The sequence below is a fragment of the Mustela erminea genome, chromosome 8 (genome assembly GCF_009829155.1).
Source record: "Mustela erminea isolate mMusErm1 chromosome 8, mMusErm1.Pri, whole genome shotgun sequence".
Taxonomy (NCBI): domain Eukaryota; kingdom Metazoa; phylum Chordata; class Mammalia; order Carnivora; family Mustelidae; genus Mustela; species Mustela erminea.
In genome coordinates, this window is record NC_045621.1 from 62,645,590 (window position 1) to 62,669,424 (window position 23,835).

The 23,835-nt window shown below is 34.7% G+C and overlaps 1 pseudogene; it reads right to left on the reverse strand.

Moving 5' to 3' along the window:
• Positions 1-19,049: 19,049 nt before the first annotated feature.
• On the reverse strand, positions 19,050-19,497 carry LOC116597066 (annotated as a pseudogene).
• Between the last annotated feature and the right edge of the window lie 4,338 nt (positions 19,498-23,835).

Sequence of the window (23,835 nt, forward strand, 5' to 3'; positions counted from 1 at the left end):
TCCAAAACTGCTAGAACTTGTACAGGAATTCAGTAAAGTGTCAGGATATAAAATCAATGCACAGAAATCAGTTGCATTTCTCTACACCAGCAACAAGACAGAAGAAAGAGAAATTAAGGACTCCATCCCATTTACAATTGCACCCAAAACCATAAGATACCTAGGAATAAACCTAACCAAAGAGGCACAGAATCTATACTCAGAAAACTATAAAGTACTCATGAAAGAAATTGAGGAAGACACAAAGAAATGGAAAAATGTTCCATGCTCCTGGATTGGAAGAATAAATATTGTGAAAATGTCTATGCTACCTAAAGCAATCTACACATTTAATGCAATTCCTATCAAAGTACCATCCATCTTTTTCAAAGAAATGGAACAAATAATTCTAAAATTTATATGGAACCAGAAAAGACCTCGAATAGCCAAAGGGATATTGAAAAAGAAAGCCAACGTTGGTGGCACCACAATTCTGGACTTCAAGCTCTATTACAAAGCTGTCATCATCAAGACAGCATGGTACTGGCACAAAAACAGACACATAGATCAATGGAACAGAATAGAGATCCCAGAAATAGACCCTCAACTCTACAGTCAACTAATCTTCGACAAAGTAGGAAAGAACGTCCAATGGAAAAAAGGCAGCCTCTTCAATAAATGGTGCTGGGAAAACTGGACAGCCACATGCAGAAAAATGAAATTGGACCATTTCCTTACACCACACACGAAAATAGACTCAAAATGGATGAAGGACCTCAATGTGCGAAAGGAATCCATCAAAATCCTTGAGGAGAACACAGGCAGCAACCTCTTCGACCTCAGCCGCAGCAACATCTTCCTAGGAACATCGCCAAAGGCAAGGGAAGCAAGGGCAAAAATGAACTATTGGGATTTCATCAAGATCAAAAGCTTTTGCACAGCAAAGGAAACAGTGAACAAAATCAAAAGACAACTGACAGAATGGGAGAAGATATTTGCAAATGACATATCAGATAAAGGACTAGTGTCCAGAATCTATAAAGAACTTAGCAAACTCAACACCCAAAGAACAAATAATCCAATCAAGAAATGGGCAGAGGACATGAACAGACATTTCTGCAAAGAAGACATCCAGATGGCCAACAGACACATGAAAAAGTGCTCCATATCACTCGGCATCAGGGAAATACAAATCAAAAGCACAATGAGATATCACCTCACACCAGTCAGAATGGCTAAAATCAACAAGTCAGGAAATGACAGATGCTGGCGAGGATGCGGAGAAAGGGGAACCCTCCTACACTGTTGGTGGGAATGCAAGCTGGTGAAGCCACTCTGGAAAACAGCATGGAGGTTCCTCAAAATGTTGAAAATAGAACTTCCCTATGACCCAGCAATTGCACTATTGGGTATTTACCCTAAAGATACAAACGTAGTGATCCAAAGGGGCACGTGCACCTGAATGTTTATAGCAGCAATGTCCACAATAGCCAAACTGTGGAAAGAACCTAGATGTCCATCAACCGATGAATGGATCAAGAAGATGTGGTATAGATACACAATGGAATACTATGCAGCCATCAAAAGAAATGAAATCTTGCCATTTGCAACAACATGGATGGAACTAGAGCGTATCATGCTTAGCGAAATAAGTCAAGCAGAGAAAGACAACTATCATATGATCTCCCTGATATGAGGAAGTGGTGATGCAACATGGGGGCTTAAGTGGGTAGGAGAAGAATAAATGAAACAAGATGGGTTTGGGAGGGAGACAAACCATAAGTGACTCTTAATCTCACAAAACAAACTGAGGGTTGCTGGGGGGAGGGTGTTTGGGAGAAGGGGATGGGATTATGGACATTGGGGAGGGTATGTGCTTTGGTGAGTGCTGTGAAGTGTGTAAACCTGGTGATTCACAGACCTGTACCCCTGGGGATAAAAATATATGTTTATAAAAAATAAAAAATAAAAAAAAATAAAACCATCAAAAGAAATTGGATCGGTCAAGTGCAGGGCATGCAAGAAAAATGAAAAACAAAAGTTATTATAAGTAAAGAAATACAATGAAACTTGGAAAAAAAAATTTGTATCAATCTGCTCTGGCTGTCAAAACAGAATACCATAGCCTGGGTGCCTTAAAAGACATTTCTCACATTTCTGGAGGTTGGTAAGTCCAAGATCAAGATTCAGTTTTTTTGGTAAGGGCTCTCTTCCTGGCTTGCAGAAGGCTGATTTTCACTGTATTCTCACATGGTGGAGAGGAAGAATGATTTCTGCTGCTTCTCATAAGTGCTCTAATCCCATCATGAGGGTTCTACCTTCATGATCTCATTGAAATCTATTGATCTCCCCAAGGCTCTACCTCCATTTGCCATCACATTGGGCATTGGGGCTTCAACATATGAATTCTAGACTGACATAATTCAGTCCATACCATTTCCCTCCAGGCTATACAACATGCATGTCCTCCTCTTATTTACAAAATACATGCATGTCATACCAGTGGCCCTAAAGTCTTAATTCTTTCCAGCAACAATTCTAAAGTCAAAGTCCAAAGTATTATATAAATACCAAAATCAGACTTGAGTGGGACTCAAGGTATGATTCAACTGAAGCAAAACTTCCTTCCGGATGTGAAGCTGTATGAAGTTATATTTAAGGGCAGAGATCAAGCACATTAACAATGGGATGAGGGGAATAAGAATAGTGATCATGAAAGATAGGCAAAAATATGAGAAGGAAAAGGACAGGCAGTGATAGTGTGCTTTTTAATTTACAAGTGTAATTAACAATTCTTTCAAACTGAGCTTCAATAGAAAAACGAAACAGTAAAATGGAAAGAAAGAAAAAAATACCCTTAGTATTTGATGTTTACTGGGGCACTTGGGTGGCGCAGTGGGTTAAAGCCTCTACCTTCAGCTCAGGTCATGATCCCACGGTTCTGGGATGGAGCCCCACATCAGGCTCTCTGCTCAGAGGGGAACCTGCTTCCTCCTCTCTCTCTCTGCCTGCCTCTCTGCTTACTTGTGATCTCTCTCTGGCAAATAAATAAATAAAATCTTTAAAATTTTTTTGATGTTTATTATTTGGAGTTCTGAATGTTTTATTTAAAACTTTTTTTTGAAAAATGAACATATTAAACATCTTTTTTTTTAATGAACATATTAAACATCTTAATTTATTGGGCCTCCTAGGGAGAAGGGAGCCCCCCATATATTTCTAAATGTGAAAATCTTTTATATTACTTAGTCATGTACTATTTATCATTAATATTGTTTATTACTGTAGTACAATGCATTGATATAGTGATTTTTGTTTATCTTGCTTGTTCTTTTAAGTGTGCTTTCCAGTTGAAAGAATATTCTCAGCCTTACCCCTTTGTATTGTTCCTCCAACACTTCCTCAGTGTCTTTCTCATGCATTTCTATTAGAGAGAAACAAAATCCTCTCACTAAATCTGTCATTTGACATCTATTTCTGAACTTCCTTTTTGTGTTTTCACTCTTTGTCTTACTAGCTTTCCTATGTTTGCTGTGCATTTTTTAAAGATAAAAAAATAGTCCTTTCTTTGTGTTCTTTTTCAACCTAAAAAAAGATCTATTAAATTTTTAATTTCAATAATTACATTCTCAATTCCTGATATTTAGAACTAGTAGTTTTTCGTATTACCCTGCTCTTTGTTTCATGGCTACCTTTTTCCTAAGTCTTTGATCTGCAACATTTTAGATATACTATTCTGTACTCTATCTGAAGTGACAATCTTAGGAATTTTGGTTTTTTGATCTGTTGCTCTTATCATTTTTTTCCTCATTGGTTTTGGAATTTTGGTTTGTAGGCCCAGCTATTGTGGCATTTTTCTCCCCTTCCTTCCCTCTCTGTGCTCCTGTCATCTAGTTTTGAGTGTCTCGATTTGGTCTTTATAATCCTGTGTATACAACCAGATCTTATATTGTCCACTTAGCATTTAACATCTGGGGTTAGTAGGGAAACCTCAGGTTAAGTCATGGCCTAGCAAATGGCTTGGTACCTGTCCTTAATGGGCAGATTTTTCTGTTTTGTTTTGTTTTCCCCCTCATATTTTTAGGTATGCATCTTTATATAAGTCATTTGCTTGGGAAAAGATTTTTCTTTGCTCCTGATTCATAGGCCTGGATCCAAACTGAACCCAGATTCAGTGTCTACCTCAATGAGGCATTTTTAATCTCTGCTTCCCCTATCTATTGTGCCAGTTGCTGGAGGCAAAGCCCAAAAATCTGAAATCTCAACACTGCTTTCTGTTTTTCACATCTGATTTATCATTACTGGTTCTATGGATACTTATCTTATATTCAAGGATTACTTTACTTTAAAAAATTTTCCTTTTCCAGACTTTCTCTGTAATTGGTATTTGCTTAATGTACAAAGTTGTCCCAGTGAACTGTGTCTGGTGTCTCAGTCTTATTTTTCATTAAAACAAAACAAAACAAAATAACATCTTAAAATAAGACTTAGAGATTATTTTCATCATTTGAAAGAAATTCTTTTCTCAAAGTCTTAAAATGTATAACTATATTTTAGTCTCCATTCTAAAATCTTTCATGAGAATGATATTTCAAAAATTATTTTCCTGAATTTGTACAAATTATTGTTAATATGCTAGTTGTTAGTCAAGATTTTTATAGTTTAAAATGACATAACTTTCAGAAGAGTTAAGTCACTTTTTTGTCTTGATGACATAGACTAGCAAAAGCATAATTGCAAGTGATATTGTTTATGAAGAGAGACTTATTTTTAGTAGCTTAAACTTATTTTCATGAGTTTATTTTGTAAAAATAAAACTTGAGGGTTTAATGTGTCTGAGTCATTAATTTGGGCTAATCTTTTCACTAGAAAGTACAATGTCACCAATTTTTGTCAAAATAAAAAATTTTGAAAGTGCGTTAAAAATAATGTAGTACTTATAATTTTGCATGAATATTTTGGTCACAGATAAATCTACCTACTTGTAGTGTGGGTTTTTATAACAATACTCTAAAAATATTTATTTCTATGAATCATCTTTTTCAGATATTTGTCATAAAGGTATTTATTTATTCATTCATGTCTAACATGTTTAGAGAATAGGAAGTACATATTTTTAACAAAGAAATTTGCCAACTTTATCTTCATAAAGGTAATACTGTTGGAATTAAAGATAGTGAAAAGGTATTCTTTACTCCCTAAAAGGCACAATCAAAATAAATTCTTTTATTAGATTAAATTGCATTTGGACGATTTTAGGCCTCTTTCAATCTTTAGCAATTAGCTATCTCTGATTTCATGTCTTTTAATTTTCAAATTCATTCACTTAATTAATTTGACAAGCAATAAGTAACAAATAATATAATTACAAATCTTCTAAGCCATTTTTAGCAGTCTTTAGCTTAGTGTTTTAATATGCAATTATACTTAAAGAATAATCTAGTTATAAACTAGATACATAGAAACAAAACTGACCAATTTCACATGAATTATATATAAAAAGAACACAGGATCAGACTCAGAGACTTGATTTTGTATTCTGTCTTCACTACTTAATGCCTCTGTGACCTTAGGAAATTTTAAGTCTCAGTTTCATCATCTGTGAAATGCTGGAAATAGCACATAACTCCTAGGTTTGTTGGAGGATAAAATGAGATAATGTAAAATCATTGACCCAATGCTTATCTCAAATCATGGACTCTCTCAGGGATGGTTATATCAGATATGAGAGTTCTAGATTATCTATTTGATTTCTTGGAACCAAAGTACCGAAGCAAATTGTCTTTGTATGTATTTTAATCAGTACCCGCACCCCTTTTTTGGACTACTTACTGTAAGACGTGTATTGTTCTAGTTAGGAAGTACAAACATAAGCTTGAATTCTATGCTAGTGAGGAAGAACATTTATAATTAGAAAAATTTCCTAATTTCTAGTAGAGATCAGATAGGATTTAGTCATGGGAATAAGAACCAAGAACTATAAGATAATCAGACATTAAGAAAGCTATTATCTCTTTTTCTTGCTCTCCATCTCTTTCTGGTTTAATATTTTTTTCTCATCTCTACTTCTCCTTGTGGGTTAGCTTCTTTCTTCCTTCTCTTGGCACACCAAATTCCTTTGATCCAGTTGCTCATGTCAGCCCAGTGACGGCCACATTAGACTCTTTCAGTGCAGAGACTGCGCCTCTAATCTCTCTGGGTAACAGCTCTGCAGTCCTTGGAGACAAATTCCCATTGACCCTGTTTTGACTGACTGTCCACCTACTTCAGTTGGCTGTGGCAGGTGACAGGGTCATGGAGTTGGCTGCTTGTTCAGAAGAAATGGAGAGCATCCAAGGATCTCAGGTTGTGTCTGTACAGGGAGGAATGAGTTAGTTTCTAGCTACTAATAAATATTTCAAAGAAGGGGAAATGTATTATTCAGAGAAAGGGATTTAAAAAAAAAAGCTAGAGCATAGGCTGATTGAAATAAGATCAACCATGCTGTATCTGACTTCATCTAAATTTTCCCACATCAAAATATCTTATTATATGCAGTGATGAAAGAGAAATATTTTTGAGTGTTGAATAAGCTATTACATGAATCTAAGAATTCCTTGGCAGAGTTTTGGTGTCTTAATGAAATGTTATAATTGTTCAAAACCTTCTTTAGACACCTTTATAAATGTTATTTTTTTGTGAACTCTTTTGTTTCAGTCATCTTGCTGAATGAACAAAGACACAAAACATTTGACTTCACTCTACTCCAGTGATACAATTGTTCCTAGAGCCACAGCCAAATAGAAACTATTGGTTTGAAAGATGAACAGGTGAGAGTCTGTGTGTATGTATTTTTTAAGTATATATATATATATATATATATATATATATATATATTTATTTATACAACAATATTTGAGGAAGGATTTATGGTAGCTCATTCAATATTGCATCAGAAAATGTTACTTTACAAGGAAAGTATTTCAAACAGCATGTTCTACTACAAGTGGATAAAGGACATCACTTTACATTACACATACCAAAAAATCAATAGTATTATGTGGAATTTAGATCTAGGAAAAAAGAAGTGACATTCAAGGACAAAGGATAAGTCAGGCGGATGTAGAAACATAATTTGGATTCTTGACACCAACTAATTCTGTGGTGAGGATGGTGAAACTTAAAACATGGCAGCCAGTTCAGAGAGGGGAACTTACCTAATTAAAAGAAAAAACATTTAAGATTGTGTGCCAATCAGGAGAATTAATATATGATTTACATGCTGAAAATCACTTTTTTTTTAAACAAAATTGCCTGTAGCAAAGTTTCAGATCAGCTAATACTGAATGTCTACCATATATTAGATTCTATATTAAGTTATGAGGGAAAAGAATTATTAAAATTTATAATGCCTTCCTTTTAAGGATTTTAAATACTAGTTGAGGAAGACATAAATACACATAATTATTAGTTCACTATTACTTTCAAAATGATAGGAGTATGTATACAGTGCCAAAAAAATATGAAGAAAGTTATGTTGAAACTAGCAGTGTGTAAACCACAGTTTGATTGACTAATCCTATAGGTCCCAGGCTTATGAAGACTGGAGAGTCACCGTAAATCCTGATGTTGCCTTGTTGAGGTGTAAAGAATTGATAATGGATTTATTTTCTTTGGAAGATCAAAACTGAGGCCAAATGCTTGAGGTGTTAAATAAAAAATAAGTCAGTGGATAAAGGAGTTTTGTTTTGTTTTATATAGTAGGGCCTTCCCATACATCTGAAATTTACCTTGGTAGACAATTACCTACTTTATACTTTTTGCATGGAAAGGGTTCCCTTTCAACATGACTTGATTTGGGATTCCTGTTTGTGATAGATCTCAGACAAGTTTTCTGGCTTTTTTTTTTTCGTTTTTATTTATTTATTTGATGGAGAGAGACACAGCAAGTGAAGGGACATAGCAGGGGGAGTGGGAGAGGGAGGACGCTTCCCACCAAGCAGGGAGCCCCATGCGGGGCTCGATCCCATGATCCTGAGATCATGACCTGAGCCTAAGGCTGACGTTTAACAACTGAGCCACCCAGGCACCCCCATTTCTGGCTTTCTTGTACCTATTTTTCATTGCATAGTCCCAGTTTATTCTTGCCTATGACGTTGTATGGTTTTCCTCTAATGACGTTATGCTCTAGATGCATTTGAAGGCTATCCCTCATTTGTGGCTCAGGTTGGCATCCATGATTCCCTTTATTTTGTCCTGATGACCTAATCTCTCCCTAAACTTTTTTCCAGTAGTTTCATGTCTGTCTACATTATTATGTATAAATAGTGATATACAATTTTTCATGCCTTGATTTCCTGGCCCAGATTTTGTCCCTTTCTCCTTGCAGCTTCCTATAAAAATCTTGGGATTGTATTAGGGATATCTAATAGTTCTCCTGTATTGCTCAAAATCTGATTTTTATTTGGTTATTACAGCAAGGTTTTACAGACTTTAAGCAAAAGCTGTATTTATTTTTATTCTCACTATATCTACAGATCCCATCAAACCCAACCCCCTTCTCTTAGTTCCAGTGTGAAGCATGTTGGGGTAAGTCTGTGATTAGAAGCTTAACTTAGATATGTTCAGAAAATACCTCTAACAGTAGTGCAAGTGAATGTTTTGGGAGATGACGGGAGCCATAGGGTAGGTTCCTTAGTACCAGTCTCTTTTCACTGCAATGGCTTGTCTGTGCTTAGATATTTGACTTTAACAAATGCCATTAAAAATACAAGTATTATTCGCTAAGAATTATTTGACAACCTCAATTATGATTACATACATTGGTAATACTTCATTGACATTTCCATGGAGAGCGCATGTAGAACACAGGACACAATACAGATAGATGGGAGGCAGTGGTAGAGGGAAGTGAATGGAAGGATTTTTATGATACCACATACGCTGATTACTGAGACTTGGCAATTAGGAGATCTCTATGCTAATCTTAGATTAGCTGCTGACCATAACTGGTAAACCATTGAATCCATGTCTCCTAAATTTTCTTCTGAATGAAAGAAATTAGGTTTGATACTTTAGAGCCTTTGCTCACCCTGTGCAAATTTTGGACTGGGTGTTAGAGCTTCCTTCTTTGCTTTAGGTTATTTTTTGCTAAAAATAAAAATATTTGTTGTTGCTTTAAACATTCCACTAAAATGGTAGCAATTTATAAATTATAAAATGGAAAAAGTAAAATGTAGAACATCAAAAATATTGTAAACACTTTTGAGGTGTGGGGGTTACCTACCTGCATTTAAGTATCCTTTTTCATACTGGATATTAGTTAGAAACATAGAGTACATTTAAAAATACAGAATTGGCAATTGTATACATTAGTGGCATCGAACAACCTGAGTGCTTTCATTTGATATTCCTTCCATATTCTTCTAACTTTGGGTTATTCAATTCTCTCACATTCTGGGATTTATAAACCATTTATAATAAGGCATAAATAAATGATAGAAGCTGAATTTTTTTACTCTCTCAAGAATGCATGCATTTAAGTTGGGTCAAAGTTTTAAGCCAAATGATTGGTATTAAATGTGGAAATATCAAGAATCAGTCCATGGTTTAAAAGTTTTCTTTTTCTCTTAAATAGCAGAACTTTCCAATGCAACTGAAATCAAGCATTAACAATTATTTCATGCTAAGACAATGCTATTCTTAAATCCATTATCTGTTCTTTTATATTTCAGAAAACATTATATGTGAATTATCCATAGCACAAAATTTGCTTAAATGTTGTATTTTTCATGTCATACTTACAAAGACAGTTAAAAAATAGGACAAAATATAAAATGTATAAAAATGGAAGTAAATTAAATTTGACTTTACTTATGCTATCTGAACCTAACACATAGTAGACAAATCATTTTTTTTTTACTTTTATGCATTTATATGCTAAAGGGGAGAGGAGAAACGTTGCTTTAAATCCAGAGAGACTGAGTATTTTATACGATGGAGTATAGAGGGTTGGACTGCTTTGACCACCATGTCATATTGGCAGTTTTCAAAGGTGGTATGGAAATCTGAGCCTAAAGAACTGGCCCTGTAGAAATGCTGTAAGCATTGCCCAGAAAAGCAGAAAGTGATGAAAAATAACAGAGCAATGAATGCTGACCATTTTTAATCCCTTCGTTGTGGATTTATTGGTCTTAGATTTTATGACCTGAGAAAATTAATTTTATTGGTATTCTCTGTTAATATTTTTCCTTTTACTTCTAGCATATTATTTGTACACAGTAACACAAGATAACAGTTTGCAAATAGGATGTTAAAAAGCATAGAGAACTTAATTTGATTTACCTTTGAGATTTATTACTTTGAAAAAAGAGGCATAGGAGAGAAATTCAAGAACTTCATTGTACAACAAATTGAATGAGACTGAGAGCTAAGATGCTAGAATATAAATTAGTCGATTAATATGTAATCTGCTTGTAAACAAACAGTATGATGCTTATCTATGTTCATCTCTATTAAGGATAGATAATTTCTGCTTGAGAACTATGCCTACAAATTAAAAATACAGTATAAGCATTGTTCTATCTTTTCACAAATATGTATACATGTTGTTCCTACTATTTAAAATAATACTTCACTTACAGAGTCTGAGCTGTAGCTCTGATGGGCAATCGAATTAAACTCCCATCACAAGACAAAAATGATCTTCTATCCAGGGGCACCTGGGTGGCTCAGTGGGTTAAGCCTTTGCCTTTGGCTCAGGTCATGGTCTCAGGGTCCTGGGGTTGAGCCCGGTGTGGGGCTCTCTGCTTGGCAGGGAGGCTGCTTCCCCCTCCCCCCTCCACCTGCCGCTCTACCTACTTGTGATCTCTATCAAATAAATAAATAAAAATCTTAAAAAAAAGATCTTCCTATACATTCGTAACTGTAACACTCAGTATCATTACTCACTATATATAGTGTGGGCTTCTAAGTTAGCTTTCTAGAAGCCTGAATTTAAAACAGTCATGTTGGTATATATATGACTTTGTATATTTCATTAAAATGTATAAATTTGCCAGTATCCCATAATCCAAATTTTAGGCGTAATTCACAAGAGCTAAAACTTAAAATCATGTGTGCAAAGAGGAATGCAAAGGAGTTTTAGGTTATTTTTCAGATTTAAGATAAAGCTTTTTGACCACACTTTAACTTGTGCTCTATTGTTCTTTTTAAAGCATCACTGGTATGTATTCTGTTTGAAAATATAAAGACTTTCTGCTAAAAGCTGAAACTACTGAAAGTAACAAAGGCCATGCAGAAAACTGTCTTTTTACTGCTGTACTGTTACTTTAGTTAGGGACTATTAATTTGAAATGATTTAACACAGTGTGAAAACTATTACACTTATAAAGCATCAAGCCTGGTTCCTTCGTAAAAAGTCTCACAGGTCTCAGATTTTAAATATAAATTATTCAATAGCTATTTCTTTTTTGTAGTTTTTAAGTGATTATGCACTATAAATATGGGATGTTTTTAAAATAAAAAATTCACAGGGGACTACAGCTGCCAACTAAGATGGAGTAGAGTGACACGATTTACACTTTCACATGAAAACAAAACAACTTTCTCTCTATATATATTTCAATTATTGGAAACCAGATAACATAGGACAGTGATCTCATCCTAATCCCTCTTGCCTACTTCTAGCTCTGATTTTATCCTAAATTTTGAAATGGAAAAACTAATTCTACAGGCACCTACTTTATCTGTCAATCTTCCATGGTTAACACGGTTCCTAAGAATACATAGAGAGCCCAAGAGTAAGGAATTATGGAGAAAATAACATTAATTGTTTGAAATGTAATTCTGCTCAGGCTGTTAAGATGAAGATGTCAGGCACAGGTTTGGGTGCTAGTTGGGGGGTTTGAGCTTTGAGCAGATCGCATGGTCAAATGGTTGTTTGGTAGATTTTTCTGGTCATTTTTATCATTTGATATCTGTTCTAAATTATTCTTTGTTTTAAATCTATCATCTCTTATTATGCTCCTTGAGAGTGTCGACAGAAAGCAAAACTTCCTTATGATTTGATAACAATATTTTATTTTGGTAACTGTGACTAGGATACCCAAGCAGCAAAAAAGTAGAGGTAGATGAACTATATTTTAGTATAGTTGGCCAAAGTCCAAGTGAACTACTACAGTTGCCTAAGGGAAATTGTGCTTAATAAAGAACTGTTTCAAATTGGTGCTAATTATCATCATTTACATTTTCATAGATAATAACCAAGGACAAAAAGGATACGATTAATGATATTTTCGTCTCTTTTATGGAGATGAGACTTATAGAAGATTAAATAAATATATAAGTTAAATAGCCAAAGAATAGGAGTTGATTTTCAGAATTTTCAACCTATGATTTAAGAATTATTTGATCCTAGAAAAGACAGTGAATTTGTATGGTGGGGGAATTGATAACTTGATCAAATTTAATTTGATTGATAACTTGATTAAATTCAGTGGGGTGGATAAGATCATATGGCTATTTTCAAATGCTAGTATAATTCACATCAATAATACATTTTAAAAATAAAAATTTAACTTACTTAAAAATAAAATTTATTTAAAGATAAATTTATTTAAAAATAAAATTTAGAAAAAAAACTACAAAATTTAGGTGTTCTAAATCCAAAAGATTTAAACTAAGAAAAGGGAAAATATCTGTGGTTACAAGCAGGGTGTTTTGATATGCTCAGATTTTAAATATTTACTTAAGATGATGTAAGAAGTCTTATATAACCATAATAAAATAAAAATATCCCATAAGAAATAGAACCTATAAGAATAAAACCTATAAATCGTAAAGTAGATGTTAATGAATGCTTTTCAGGCTATTTTCACAACAAGAACAAGAAAAATTCTTATTTGGAATAAACAATGTAAAATTAAAAAGAAGGAGAGAAAGAGAACACAAAATTACTACTTTTGTTTTTTGGGGCTTTTTGGCTATTTGCTTTCTTTTTTTTATTATTTTTTTAAAGATTCTTATTTATTTATTTGACAGAGAGAGAGATCACAAGTAGGCAGAGCGGCAGGCAGAGAGAGAGAGAGATAGGGAAGCAGGCTCCCTGCCGAGCAGAGAGCCCGACATGGGACTCGATCCCAGGACCCTGAGATCATGACCTGAGCCGCAGGCAGCGGCTTAACCCACTGAGCCACCCAGGTGCCCCAGCTATTTGCTTTCTTAGTAGAAAATGTATACAGATTATTATGGTAATTACATTGGAGAACACCAAAAAATATCAGATATTGAAGACAGGAATGTTGCATTGCTGTTGGTAGTTTCTTAGATATAATAGACATTGAACAATACACTCACTAGAAGATTGAATATTCATAGATGTTGATAATGTTTTTTAAAAAAGAAAAAGTAAACTGAAGATCAAGAGTTCAGTCCTTGGCAGTATCTATGAATAACTTACTAAAATTAATCACTTATAAGTGATTTAAAGAAAAATTAATCTCTGCCTTTATTAAGAACATTTCTCTGAAAGATGTATTTCCTTTTTTAAAAAAATTCTTTAACTTGGTTAATATCACTGTACCTGTAAACCAAAACATAGTTTTTTGGTCTCTGCTGCTGTAGACTAACTTTATCAAAATAAGAGTGGTTAAGTGCAAGTTTAATAGGAGCAAAGATAGTATGACTTAACAGTTACATAAAGAATTTCCAGCAGCTTGATTATAGCAGCAACAACAACAACAACAAAAATCAAATAGAAGAACAAAGATAACAAAAGGAAAACCTCATGGATTACAACTTCATTAGGGTCAGGCAACAGGGGATTTCACTTTCAGTTAGGACGTGAAAAGACCTGCACAGCCTTCACTTCTGTAGTATCACAAAGGGAAATCTAGTTAAAATAGAAAAATCATACTTATCTATGAGACTACTAAAGAGCAGTGGATGCAAGAAAGTCCTGATGAGCTGACTGCCAGAAAAAGGACCAAGTCATATATGAGTAGTGACCCAGCTGCTAGGTCTGGTTCAAGCAGCAGTAGGAGGAAGTCTGCCAAAAAATATAATTGAACCCCTGGGGTCAGGCCAGGTAGGCTATTGGTTAAAATAGAGGCAGGCAGGAACACTTATAGTTTTGAATGCAGTCAAAATGAGAGAATAGTTTGCTTGGTCCAACAATTGTCATTACTAGTTTTGCTGAGAAAAGTACAGTGAAGGTAGGGCTGAAAATTCAAGTAAAGCAAAACACAACAATCAATCAGTCTAATGCCAAGTACTTTAATATCAGAGTCCCCAAGGATAGAAACAACAAAACAGGACAGAATATGTTTAAAGAAATGGTGGTTAAATAATTTCCAAGTTTCATGAGAGACATTAATTCACGCATTTAAGATATTTAGCAAATTCCAAACAGGGTAATGCAAGAAAATCATACTAAGTTTCATTGTAGTCATACTACTGAAAATACATGATAAATTCCAGAAGCTTTCAGAGAAAAACGTCCCATTATGTATAGAAAAACAGTTAAACATGGTGGCTGACTTCTTATTATGAACAAAGTATGCTAGAAGGTAGGGATGATAGCTTTAAAGTCTTTTTTAAAAACAAAGGAACAAAACAAAACAAAAAAACAACAAACAAAACCCCTCCAAAAAACAAACAAAAAAGGCAACTATAAATATAGCTTTATAGGCAGCAAAAATAATCTTCTCAAGTAAAGGCTAAATAAAGACCTTTTCCAGTTAAACAATGCAATAGAGCTTGTGGTGGCCAAAAGTTCTATATTGTAAGAAATGCTAAAAGCAGGGCATCTGGTTGACTTGGTTAAGAATCTGCTTTCAGCTCAGGCCATTATACCGAGTCCTGGGATTTGGGCCCCAGCACAGGCTCCCTGCTCAGCAGAGAGTTCGCTTCTCCCTCTTCTACTGCAATCTCCCTACCCCCAACTTGTGCATGCTCTCCCTCTCAAATAAATCAATACAATCTTTTAAAAAATGCTTAGGACAATTTTTTGGTCTAAAAAAAAAAAGAAATTGGAGGGGTCGCCTGGGTGGCTCAGTTGGTTAAGCAACTGCCTTCACCTCAGGTCATGATCCCAGAGTCCCTGGATCGAGTCCCACATCGGGTTCCCAGCTCCACGGGGAGTCTGCTTCTCCCTCTGACCTTCTCCCCTCTCATTCTCTCTCTCACTCTCTTTCTCTCAAATAAATAAAATCTTAAAAAAAAAAAAAGAAAAAAAATAATAAAAAAAGAAATTGGAAAGGTAAATCTATAGGAAGCACTGAAGAGCAGTATAAATGATAAGTGTTTATTTATTTATTTATTTGACAGAGATCATAAGTAAGCAGAGAGGCAGGCAGAGAGAGAAGGGGAAGTAGGATCCCCACTGAGCAGAGGCCCAATGCAGGGCTTGATCCCAGGACAACCAGGATCATGAACCGAGCTGAAGGCAGAGGCTTTACCCCACTGAGCCACACAGGGGCCCCAAGTAAGTATTTTTAAAAGACTTTTTTCTGTAAGTTGGTGCAGCCACTCTGGAAAACAGTATGGAGGGTCCTCAAAAAATTGAAAATAGAGTTATCTTACAACCCAACAATTGCACTACTGGGTATTTACCCTAAAGATATAAATGTAGTGATCCATAGGGGCACCTGCATTCCAATGTATATAGCAACAATGTCCACAATAGCCAAACTATGGGAAGAGTCCAGATGTCCATCAAGAGATGAATAGATAAAGATGATGTGGTATGTGTATATATATCTAGATATCTAGATACATATAGATATAGATATACACACAATGCTGTACTACTCAGCCATTAAAAAAAATTAAATCTTGCCATTTGCAATGACATGGATGGAACTAGAGGCTATTACATTAAGTAAAAATAAGTCAATCAGAGAAAGACAATTATTATATGAGCTCACTGATATGAAGAATTTGAGAAACAAGACAAAGGATCATAGTGGAAGCGAGTGAAAAACGGAATAAGGCAAAACCAGAGAGGAAGACAAACCATAGGAGATTCTTAATCTCGGGAAACAAACTGAGGGTTGCTGGAGGTGGCTGGTGATGGACACTGGGGAGGGTATGTGCTACGCTGAGTGCTATGAATTGTATAAGACTGATGAATCAAAGACCTGTACCCCTGAAACAAATAATACATTATATGTTAATTTAAAAAATTAAAATAAAAAAAGACTTTCTCTTTCTTAATTTCTTTAAAATACAAATTGTGTCTTTAAAGCACAAACAGTAACATTTGTTGTGGGGTTTCTATCATAAATAATGATAAATGGCATCATAACAATTGCATAAAAAGATAGCAGTAGAGTATTGTGGAACATTACTTTTGTAAACATCTTGTTATACCTAAACTGGAATATTTTAAATTTTAATTCCAGTATAGTTAATATATAGCTAATATAATATAGCTAATATACAGTGTTACATTAGTTTCCGGTGTACAATATAGTGATTCAACAATTCTATATATTACTCAGTGCTCATCATGATAAATGTACTTTTAATCCCTATCACCTATTTTACCTATCCCCCTACTCACCTCCCCTCTGGTACCCATGTTTTCTCTCTATAGTTAGGAGTCGCTCTACAGTTTTCCGGCTTGTTTCTTTTTATTTTTTTTCCCCTTTGTTCATGTGTTTTGTTTCTTAAATTCCACACATGAGTGAAATCACAAGTTATCTTTTTCTACTGATTTATTTCACTTAACATAATACTCTCTAGCCCTATTCATGTTGTTGCAAATGGCAAGATTTAGTTCTTTTTTATGCCTGAGCAATATTCCATTATATATATCACTTCTTCCTTAGCTGTTCATCTATTAACAGATAATTCCATATTTTGGCTATTTTAAGTAATACTGCAGTAGACATAGGAGTGTGTATATCTTTTCAAATTAGTGTTTTCATATTCTTTGAGTAAATAACTAGTAGTGAAATTACTGGATCTTAAAATAATTTTATTTTTAATTTTCTGAGGAACTTCCTCTGTTTTCCACAGTGACTGCACCAGTTTGCCTTCCCACCAGTGGTGCACAAGGGTTCCTTTTTCTCCACATCCTTGTGAACACTTGTTTCTTTTGTTTTTTACTTTTGCCATTCTAATAGGTGTGAGGTGATATCTCATTGTGGTTTTGATTTGCATTTCCCTGATGATTAGGGTGTTGAACATCTTTTTCTGTGTCTGCTGGCCGTCTATATGTCTTCTTTGGAGAAATGTCTGTTCATGTCTTCTGCACATTCTTTAATTGGATTATTTGGTTTTTTTGTGCATTGAGTTGTATAAGTTCTTTATATATTTTGGATACTAACCCTTTATCAGACATGCCAATTTCAAGTATCTTCTCTTATTCAGTAGGCCATCTTTTAATTTTGCTCATTGTTCTCTTTGCTGTGCAGAAGCTATTTACTTTGATGTAGTTCTAATAGTTTATTGTTTTTGTTTCCCTTGCTTCAGGAGACATATCTAGAATAATTTTTCTATGGCTGATGTTAATGAAATGATGGCCTATGCTCTCTTCTAGGATTTTTATGGTTTTAAGTCTTCCATTAAGGTCTTAAATCAATTTTGAGTTTATTTTTATGTATGGTGTAGGAAAATGGTCCAGTTTTTCTCTCATATGTAGCTGTCCAGTTTTCCCAACACAACTTTTTGAAGAGATTGTCTTTTCCATTGAATACTCTTGTTTCTTTGTCAAAGATTAATTGACCATATAAGTGTGCATTTATTTCTGGGCTCTTTATTCTGTTCCATTGACCTAGGTGTCTATTTTTGTGCCAGTCCCATACTGTTTCGATTAATAGAACTTTGTAGTGTATCTTGCAATTTGGGATTGTGATACCTTCAGTTTTGTTCTCCTTTTTCAAGATTGCTGTGGCTATTCTTTTGTGGCTCCATACAAATTTTGGGATTTTTATTTTAGTTCTATGAAAAATGATACTGGTGTTTTGATAGAGATTACATTAAATCTGTAGATTATTTTGGGTAATATGAACATTTTAGCAATATTTGTTCTTCTAGTACATGAACATGAAATATCTTTCAGTTTGTTCTTGTTGTCCTCAATTTCTTTTATCCATGTTTTATAGTTTTTAGAATACAGGTCTTTCACCTCCCAGGCTAAGTTTATTTCTAGTTATATTATTATTTTTGGTTCAGTTGTAAATGGGATTTTTTTTTTCATTTTTTTGCTGCTACTTCATTATTAGTGTATAGTACCAATTTTGTATAGTGTATAGCAACCAATTTTGTATGCTGTGACCTTATGGAATTCATTTATCTGTTCTAATAGATTGTTGGTAGAGTTTTTATTTACGGTTTTCTATGTATAATATCATGTCATCTGCAAATAGTGAATGCTTAACAAAATTCCTCCTTACCAATTTGGAGGCACTTTTTGTCTTTTTCTTGTCTGACTGCTGTTGCTAGGACTTCCAGTACTATGTTGAATAAAAATGGTGAAAGTGGACATCTTTGTATTGTTCCTGATCTGAGGGGGAAAGTTCTCAATTTTTCACCATTGTGTATGATATTAGCTGTGGGTTTTTCATATATGGCCTTCATTGTGTTGAGGTATGTTCCTTCTAAACCTATTTTGCTATTTTTTTTTTTAAAACCAGTAAAGAAACACCTGCTTTCCTTAACACAACAGCAAGAGAAAGGTTTTCCAAGTTCTCAGAAGGAAAATAACATGAGCAGGCATCACCTGCTACGTGTTACAAGATTCAGTGTCCACGCTGATTGTTCTGAGAGCTTCCCCCCAACCCAGCAGATGTCTCCTCCATGAGGTCTGCCATCAGGGCTGCTGCCAAGAACAGGTTTCTCACTGTGGTAGCTTCACAGTTAATTCATCAAACAGAAGACTGAGGCAGTATTATTCCTGTTTCAGAAGCTCTTGGTGTCTAAAAAAGGAAGAAGAAGCAGCTCTTGGGGTAGAGAGAACATAGCAATTTGGAATACACACTTGTTTCTTGAATTCAAGAAAAACTATGAGCCAATCTATCAATTTTTCTCTGCTCTGGTCTGCCAAGAGTGTTGTGTAAAGATTCCTTTTCCATCCCTATCACGTGTCAGGGTAAGAGGAGGAAAGGTGGAGAGGGGCCTGTGGAGGAGCGCTGGTGGTGATCGCCATCTTTTCTGACAGCTGCAGCATCTGGTGGTGGGTGGGAGAGGAGGCCACCCACCAATCGCCTCTTCTTGAAGCCATACCTTTTGCATTCATAGAAGAGAAGGGTCATAAAGCGCCCCAAATGGACAGTCTTTGGGTAACCATCTCTATCCTTTGCCTGGCTGGTGCACTCCTTACAATAATAGGCATCCGAGACCCCAGGGCCTCCCCAGATCACACAGTGCCTGATAAGAGCCATAGTTACACTCATCACATATGCATACCAGAGTGCAAGGACACAGGTAGGAGTCATAGATCACACATTTGCCATCACATTTTTCACATAGTCTTTAGATGGCAACACCAGCCTGCTTGCGGCAGAAGATCAAATCCAGATGATGTTTAGTCATAATTCCAACACGAGCTTTGCTAATGGTTTTTATCATGAATGGATGTTGTACTTCATCAAATGTTTTTTCTGCATCTATTGAAATAATCAAATGGCTTTAATCCTTACTCTTGTTGAGTTGATGTATCACACCGATTGATTTGCAAATATTAAACCACCCTGGCAACATAGGAATAAATTCTGCTTGATTTTGGTGAATAGTTTTTTATAATATGTTGTTGGATTTTGTTTGTTAATATTTTGTTGCAGATTTGTACACCGTGTTCATGAGAAATATTGGCCTGCAGTTTTCTTTTTTTATAGTATTCTTTATCTGGTTTTGGTATCAGGGTAGTACCAGCCTCATTAAATGAATTTGGAAGTTTTCCTTCTTCTATTTTTTGGAATAGTTTGAGAAAAATAAGTTTTAATTCTTCTTTAAATGATTGGTAGAATTCACCTTTGAAGCTGTCTGGTCCTGGTCTTTTGTTTGTTGGGACTTTTTTGATTACTGATTCAATTTCATTGCTGGTAATTTGCCTGTTGAAATTTTCTATTTCTTCCTGAATCAGTTTTCAGAGGTTAGATGTTTTTGGAAGTTATCCAGTCCTTCCAGATTGTCTAATTTGTTGGCATGCAATTTTTTATTATATTCTCTTATAATCCTTGTACTTCTGTACTTCTGTGGTGTTGGTTATTATTTCTCCTGTTTCATTTCTGATTTTATTTATATGAGTCCTCTTTTTTTATATTAGTTTCTCTTTCTTTTTTCTGTTGTTTATTTATTTCCATTCCTTTCCTCTTTATTTTCTTTTTTTCTTCCTTATATTTCTAAAGGCTTACCAATTTTGTTGATCTTTTCAAAGAACCAACTCAACTCCTGGTTTCATTGATCTATTTTCTTGTGGGTTTTTTGTTGTTGGTTTGGTTTGGTTTGGTTTTTTAGTTTCCTTATTTATTTCTGCTCTAATCCTTCCTTCTACTGGTTTTAGATTTTGTTTATTCTTTTTCTAACTTCTTTAGATATAAGGTTAAGTTGTTTATTTGAGGTTTTTCTTGCTTCTTGAGTTAGGCCTGCATTGTGTGTATGTGTGTGTGTGTGTGTGTGTGTGTGTTTAAGATTTTATTTATTTATTTGACAGACAAAGATCACAAGTAGGTAGGGAAGCAGGCAGAGAGAGAGGAGGAAGCAGGCCATCCTTGGAGCAGAGAGCCAGATGAGGGGCTTGATCCAGGACCCTGGGATCATGACCTGAGCTGAAGGCAGAGGCTTTAACCCACTGAGTTACCCAGGCGCCCCTAGGCCTGCATTGTTATAAACTTCCCTCTTAGAACAGTTTTTGCTGAATCCCAAAGATTTTGGACCATCGTGTTTTCATTTTAATTTGTCTACATGTATTTTTTAATCTCTTCTTTGATATCTTGATTGGCCCATTCATTGTTTATTGGAATGTTATTTAACCTTTGTGTATTTATGTTTTTTCTAGTTGTTTGTTTTGTGGTTGATTTTTAGTTTCATAGCATTGTGGCAGGAAAAGATGCGTGGTATGACTTAAATAATTTGCATTTGTTGAGACTTCTTTTGTGGCCCAATATGTGATCTGTTCTGGAGAATCTTTCATGTGTACTTGAAAAAATGTGTATTCTGCTGTTTTAGAATGGGATGTTTCGAACATATCTATGAGATCCATCTGGTCCAGGGTGTTATTCAAAGCCACTTTCTCCCTGTTGATTTTCTAAACTGGTGTAATATTAATTCAAGGAAGATTGTGATAAATTAAGAATACTATTTTAGTTCTTAGAACAACTACTAAAACATTAAAACAGAGGTATTCATTAAAAATGACAGAGGGAGTAAAAAGAAATGCCAAAAGGATTCTTTTGAAAGTATTCAGTTAATCCGAATAGACAGAAAAAGAGGATAAGAAGAGCAAAGAATAGAAGAAAAAATAGAAAACATTTAGTAACCAATCATTTAATTATATTAATTTTTTATTAACACATAATGTTTTATTTGTTTCAGGGGTACAGATATGTGATTCACCAGTCTTAAACAATTCACAGCACTCACTATAGCACGTACCCTTTCCAGTGTCCATCACCCAGCCACCGTCCTCCCCACCACTCCCCCACTCCAGCAACCTGAGATTAAGGATTTAAATTTGTTTCCTGAGATTAAGGATTTAAGAGGGGGCGCCTGGGTGGCTCAGTGGATTGAGCCACTGCCTTTGGCTCAGGTCATGATCTCAGGGTCCTGGGATTGAGTCCCCCATCAGGCTCTCTGCTCAGTGGGGAGCCTGCTCTGCCCCTACCCTGCGTGACTCTCTGCCTACTTGTGATCTCTCTCTCTCTCTGTGTCAAATAAATAAATAGAATTTAAGAGGATTAAATACTCCAGTGAATAGATAGAGATGGACAGAATAGACTGAAAACAAAATAAAAACACAATTCAATTATTTGATGTTCACAAGAGCTGCATTTTAGTTTTATTATATTTGCTTTATTTTTTTAATTTTGAAATGATTATGAGACTTGTACAGAGAACTCCCAAATATCTAGATTAATTGATTGCCCACACCTTGCCACACAGCAACTCTGTGAAGAAATAAATCCTCTTGAGTCATCAAGGCTCGGAGAGGTTAAATGATTTCCCTCAGGCTTCACATCTGGTATGCTTGTATTGGTTCTGCAATATAAACTCAGGCAGTCTTAAGTCCAGAACATATGTTCTTAAATATTGTTTTTTATTTCTAGCAATGTGTATAAATGCAGTTGGTAACTGTTGGTGTCAATATTCAAATGTAAGCCAAGCTGGCTTCATAATATCATTTTGCATCTCAATATAAAATAGTTATCTATAAATAGTTGGTTTAAAGTCCAATGTGATGTTTTCTAGAGTAGTAGCCTTATCACGGGGTTGTTCAAGGTTACAGCTAAATGACAGTATTTCAGGAATTATATATAGAGGGATCCTGCCTTGGATAGAACATCAAATAAAATGGAAGAAAAGGCCCCTTCAGATTCTGAGAATCTATTATCTGCTATTTTATTGAAATACTCACAATTTCAGTTTTCAAGTTGCTCTTCCTCTCCAGCCCCAAAAGCATACTGTATCTCCTAAGGGTCATCTTTATTTATCAATAGATTTTCATTGTATTCATAATTGCCTTAGGAATTAAGGTACTTTCCAGATATAAAGAAAAATCTTCATAATCTTAAATAGGAGGGAATTATCATATCTTATTAAAACTTAAACTTCATTAAAATTTTCAAGCTCCATTAAACTTGGTTAAGCCTCATTAAATGAGGCTTAGTGTCTTTTGCCTTCTTAAACCAAGCTGGGAATAACTAAACTTTTTGAAATCCTTATTATGCTCTTAGGCTCAAAAGACTAGATAAGACTGGTTAAGCATCAAAAGCTAATTAACCTGGGATCATTTAACATCTTTTCTTCATAGTTGACATAACACTTAAATTGTTAAATCAATTTGAATTCCATTAAATAGTTTTAAATATTGCTAAAATTTGTTAAGCATCATTAATCCAATTAATCATCATAAAGACAGTAAACACAAACTTTTGTTCAATTTTTGAGAAAAATCCTTGTTTAGTTTGGCCAAAATTCATTAAGTCTATGAGTAATTCACATTAATATTTATGTCTTCCTTTAGAATTACTAAGGTACCCCTATTTAGAAATGAAGACACTGAATCAGTGGAATTAAATGTATTTCCTTTATCAACCTATACATTCAATGTCCTAGAGACTCATTTAAAATCTACTGCACTGTTTATGATTCAGACCTTCTCTATCTCTGTCATTTCTAGCTATCTATCATCTAAATGAATAATGAATGAGTGGGTAAATATTGCCAGACATAATAATTCCATATAGAAAATTATTTGTTATTAAAGGGAAGGAAAGGAATAGCAAAGGGCACTTTAAAGAAACCACAGTTATCTTTTGGATCACCCTTTGCCCTCTGGTGGGCCATCAAACTATTTCTTTACTTCAGTACCATGTGAGTTAATATTTGAGAATGTCTCTACACTCTTCAGTGAGTTAAATATTCTTAATGATTTCCTTCTAATTTCCTTTTAATTAAAGGAATGTATCAATCAGAATAAGGAAATGTAAAAGGGAATTGAAGTTTGAAAAATGCTTTTAAAAAGGTAACATTTGTTCATTCTTTTAACAAACATTTTCATTTAAGCCTGAGATGCTGCTGCTTATGTACAACTTTATCATTCATTGATCAGATAATACCCAGGTCATGAAGGACAGTTAAATTAAATCAATCACCTAATGCCCAGCGTTACAGTTACCAGGTTACAGTAACAATGCTAGAGTGTGCAGAAAA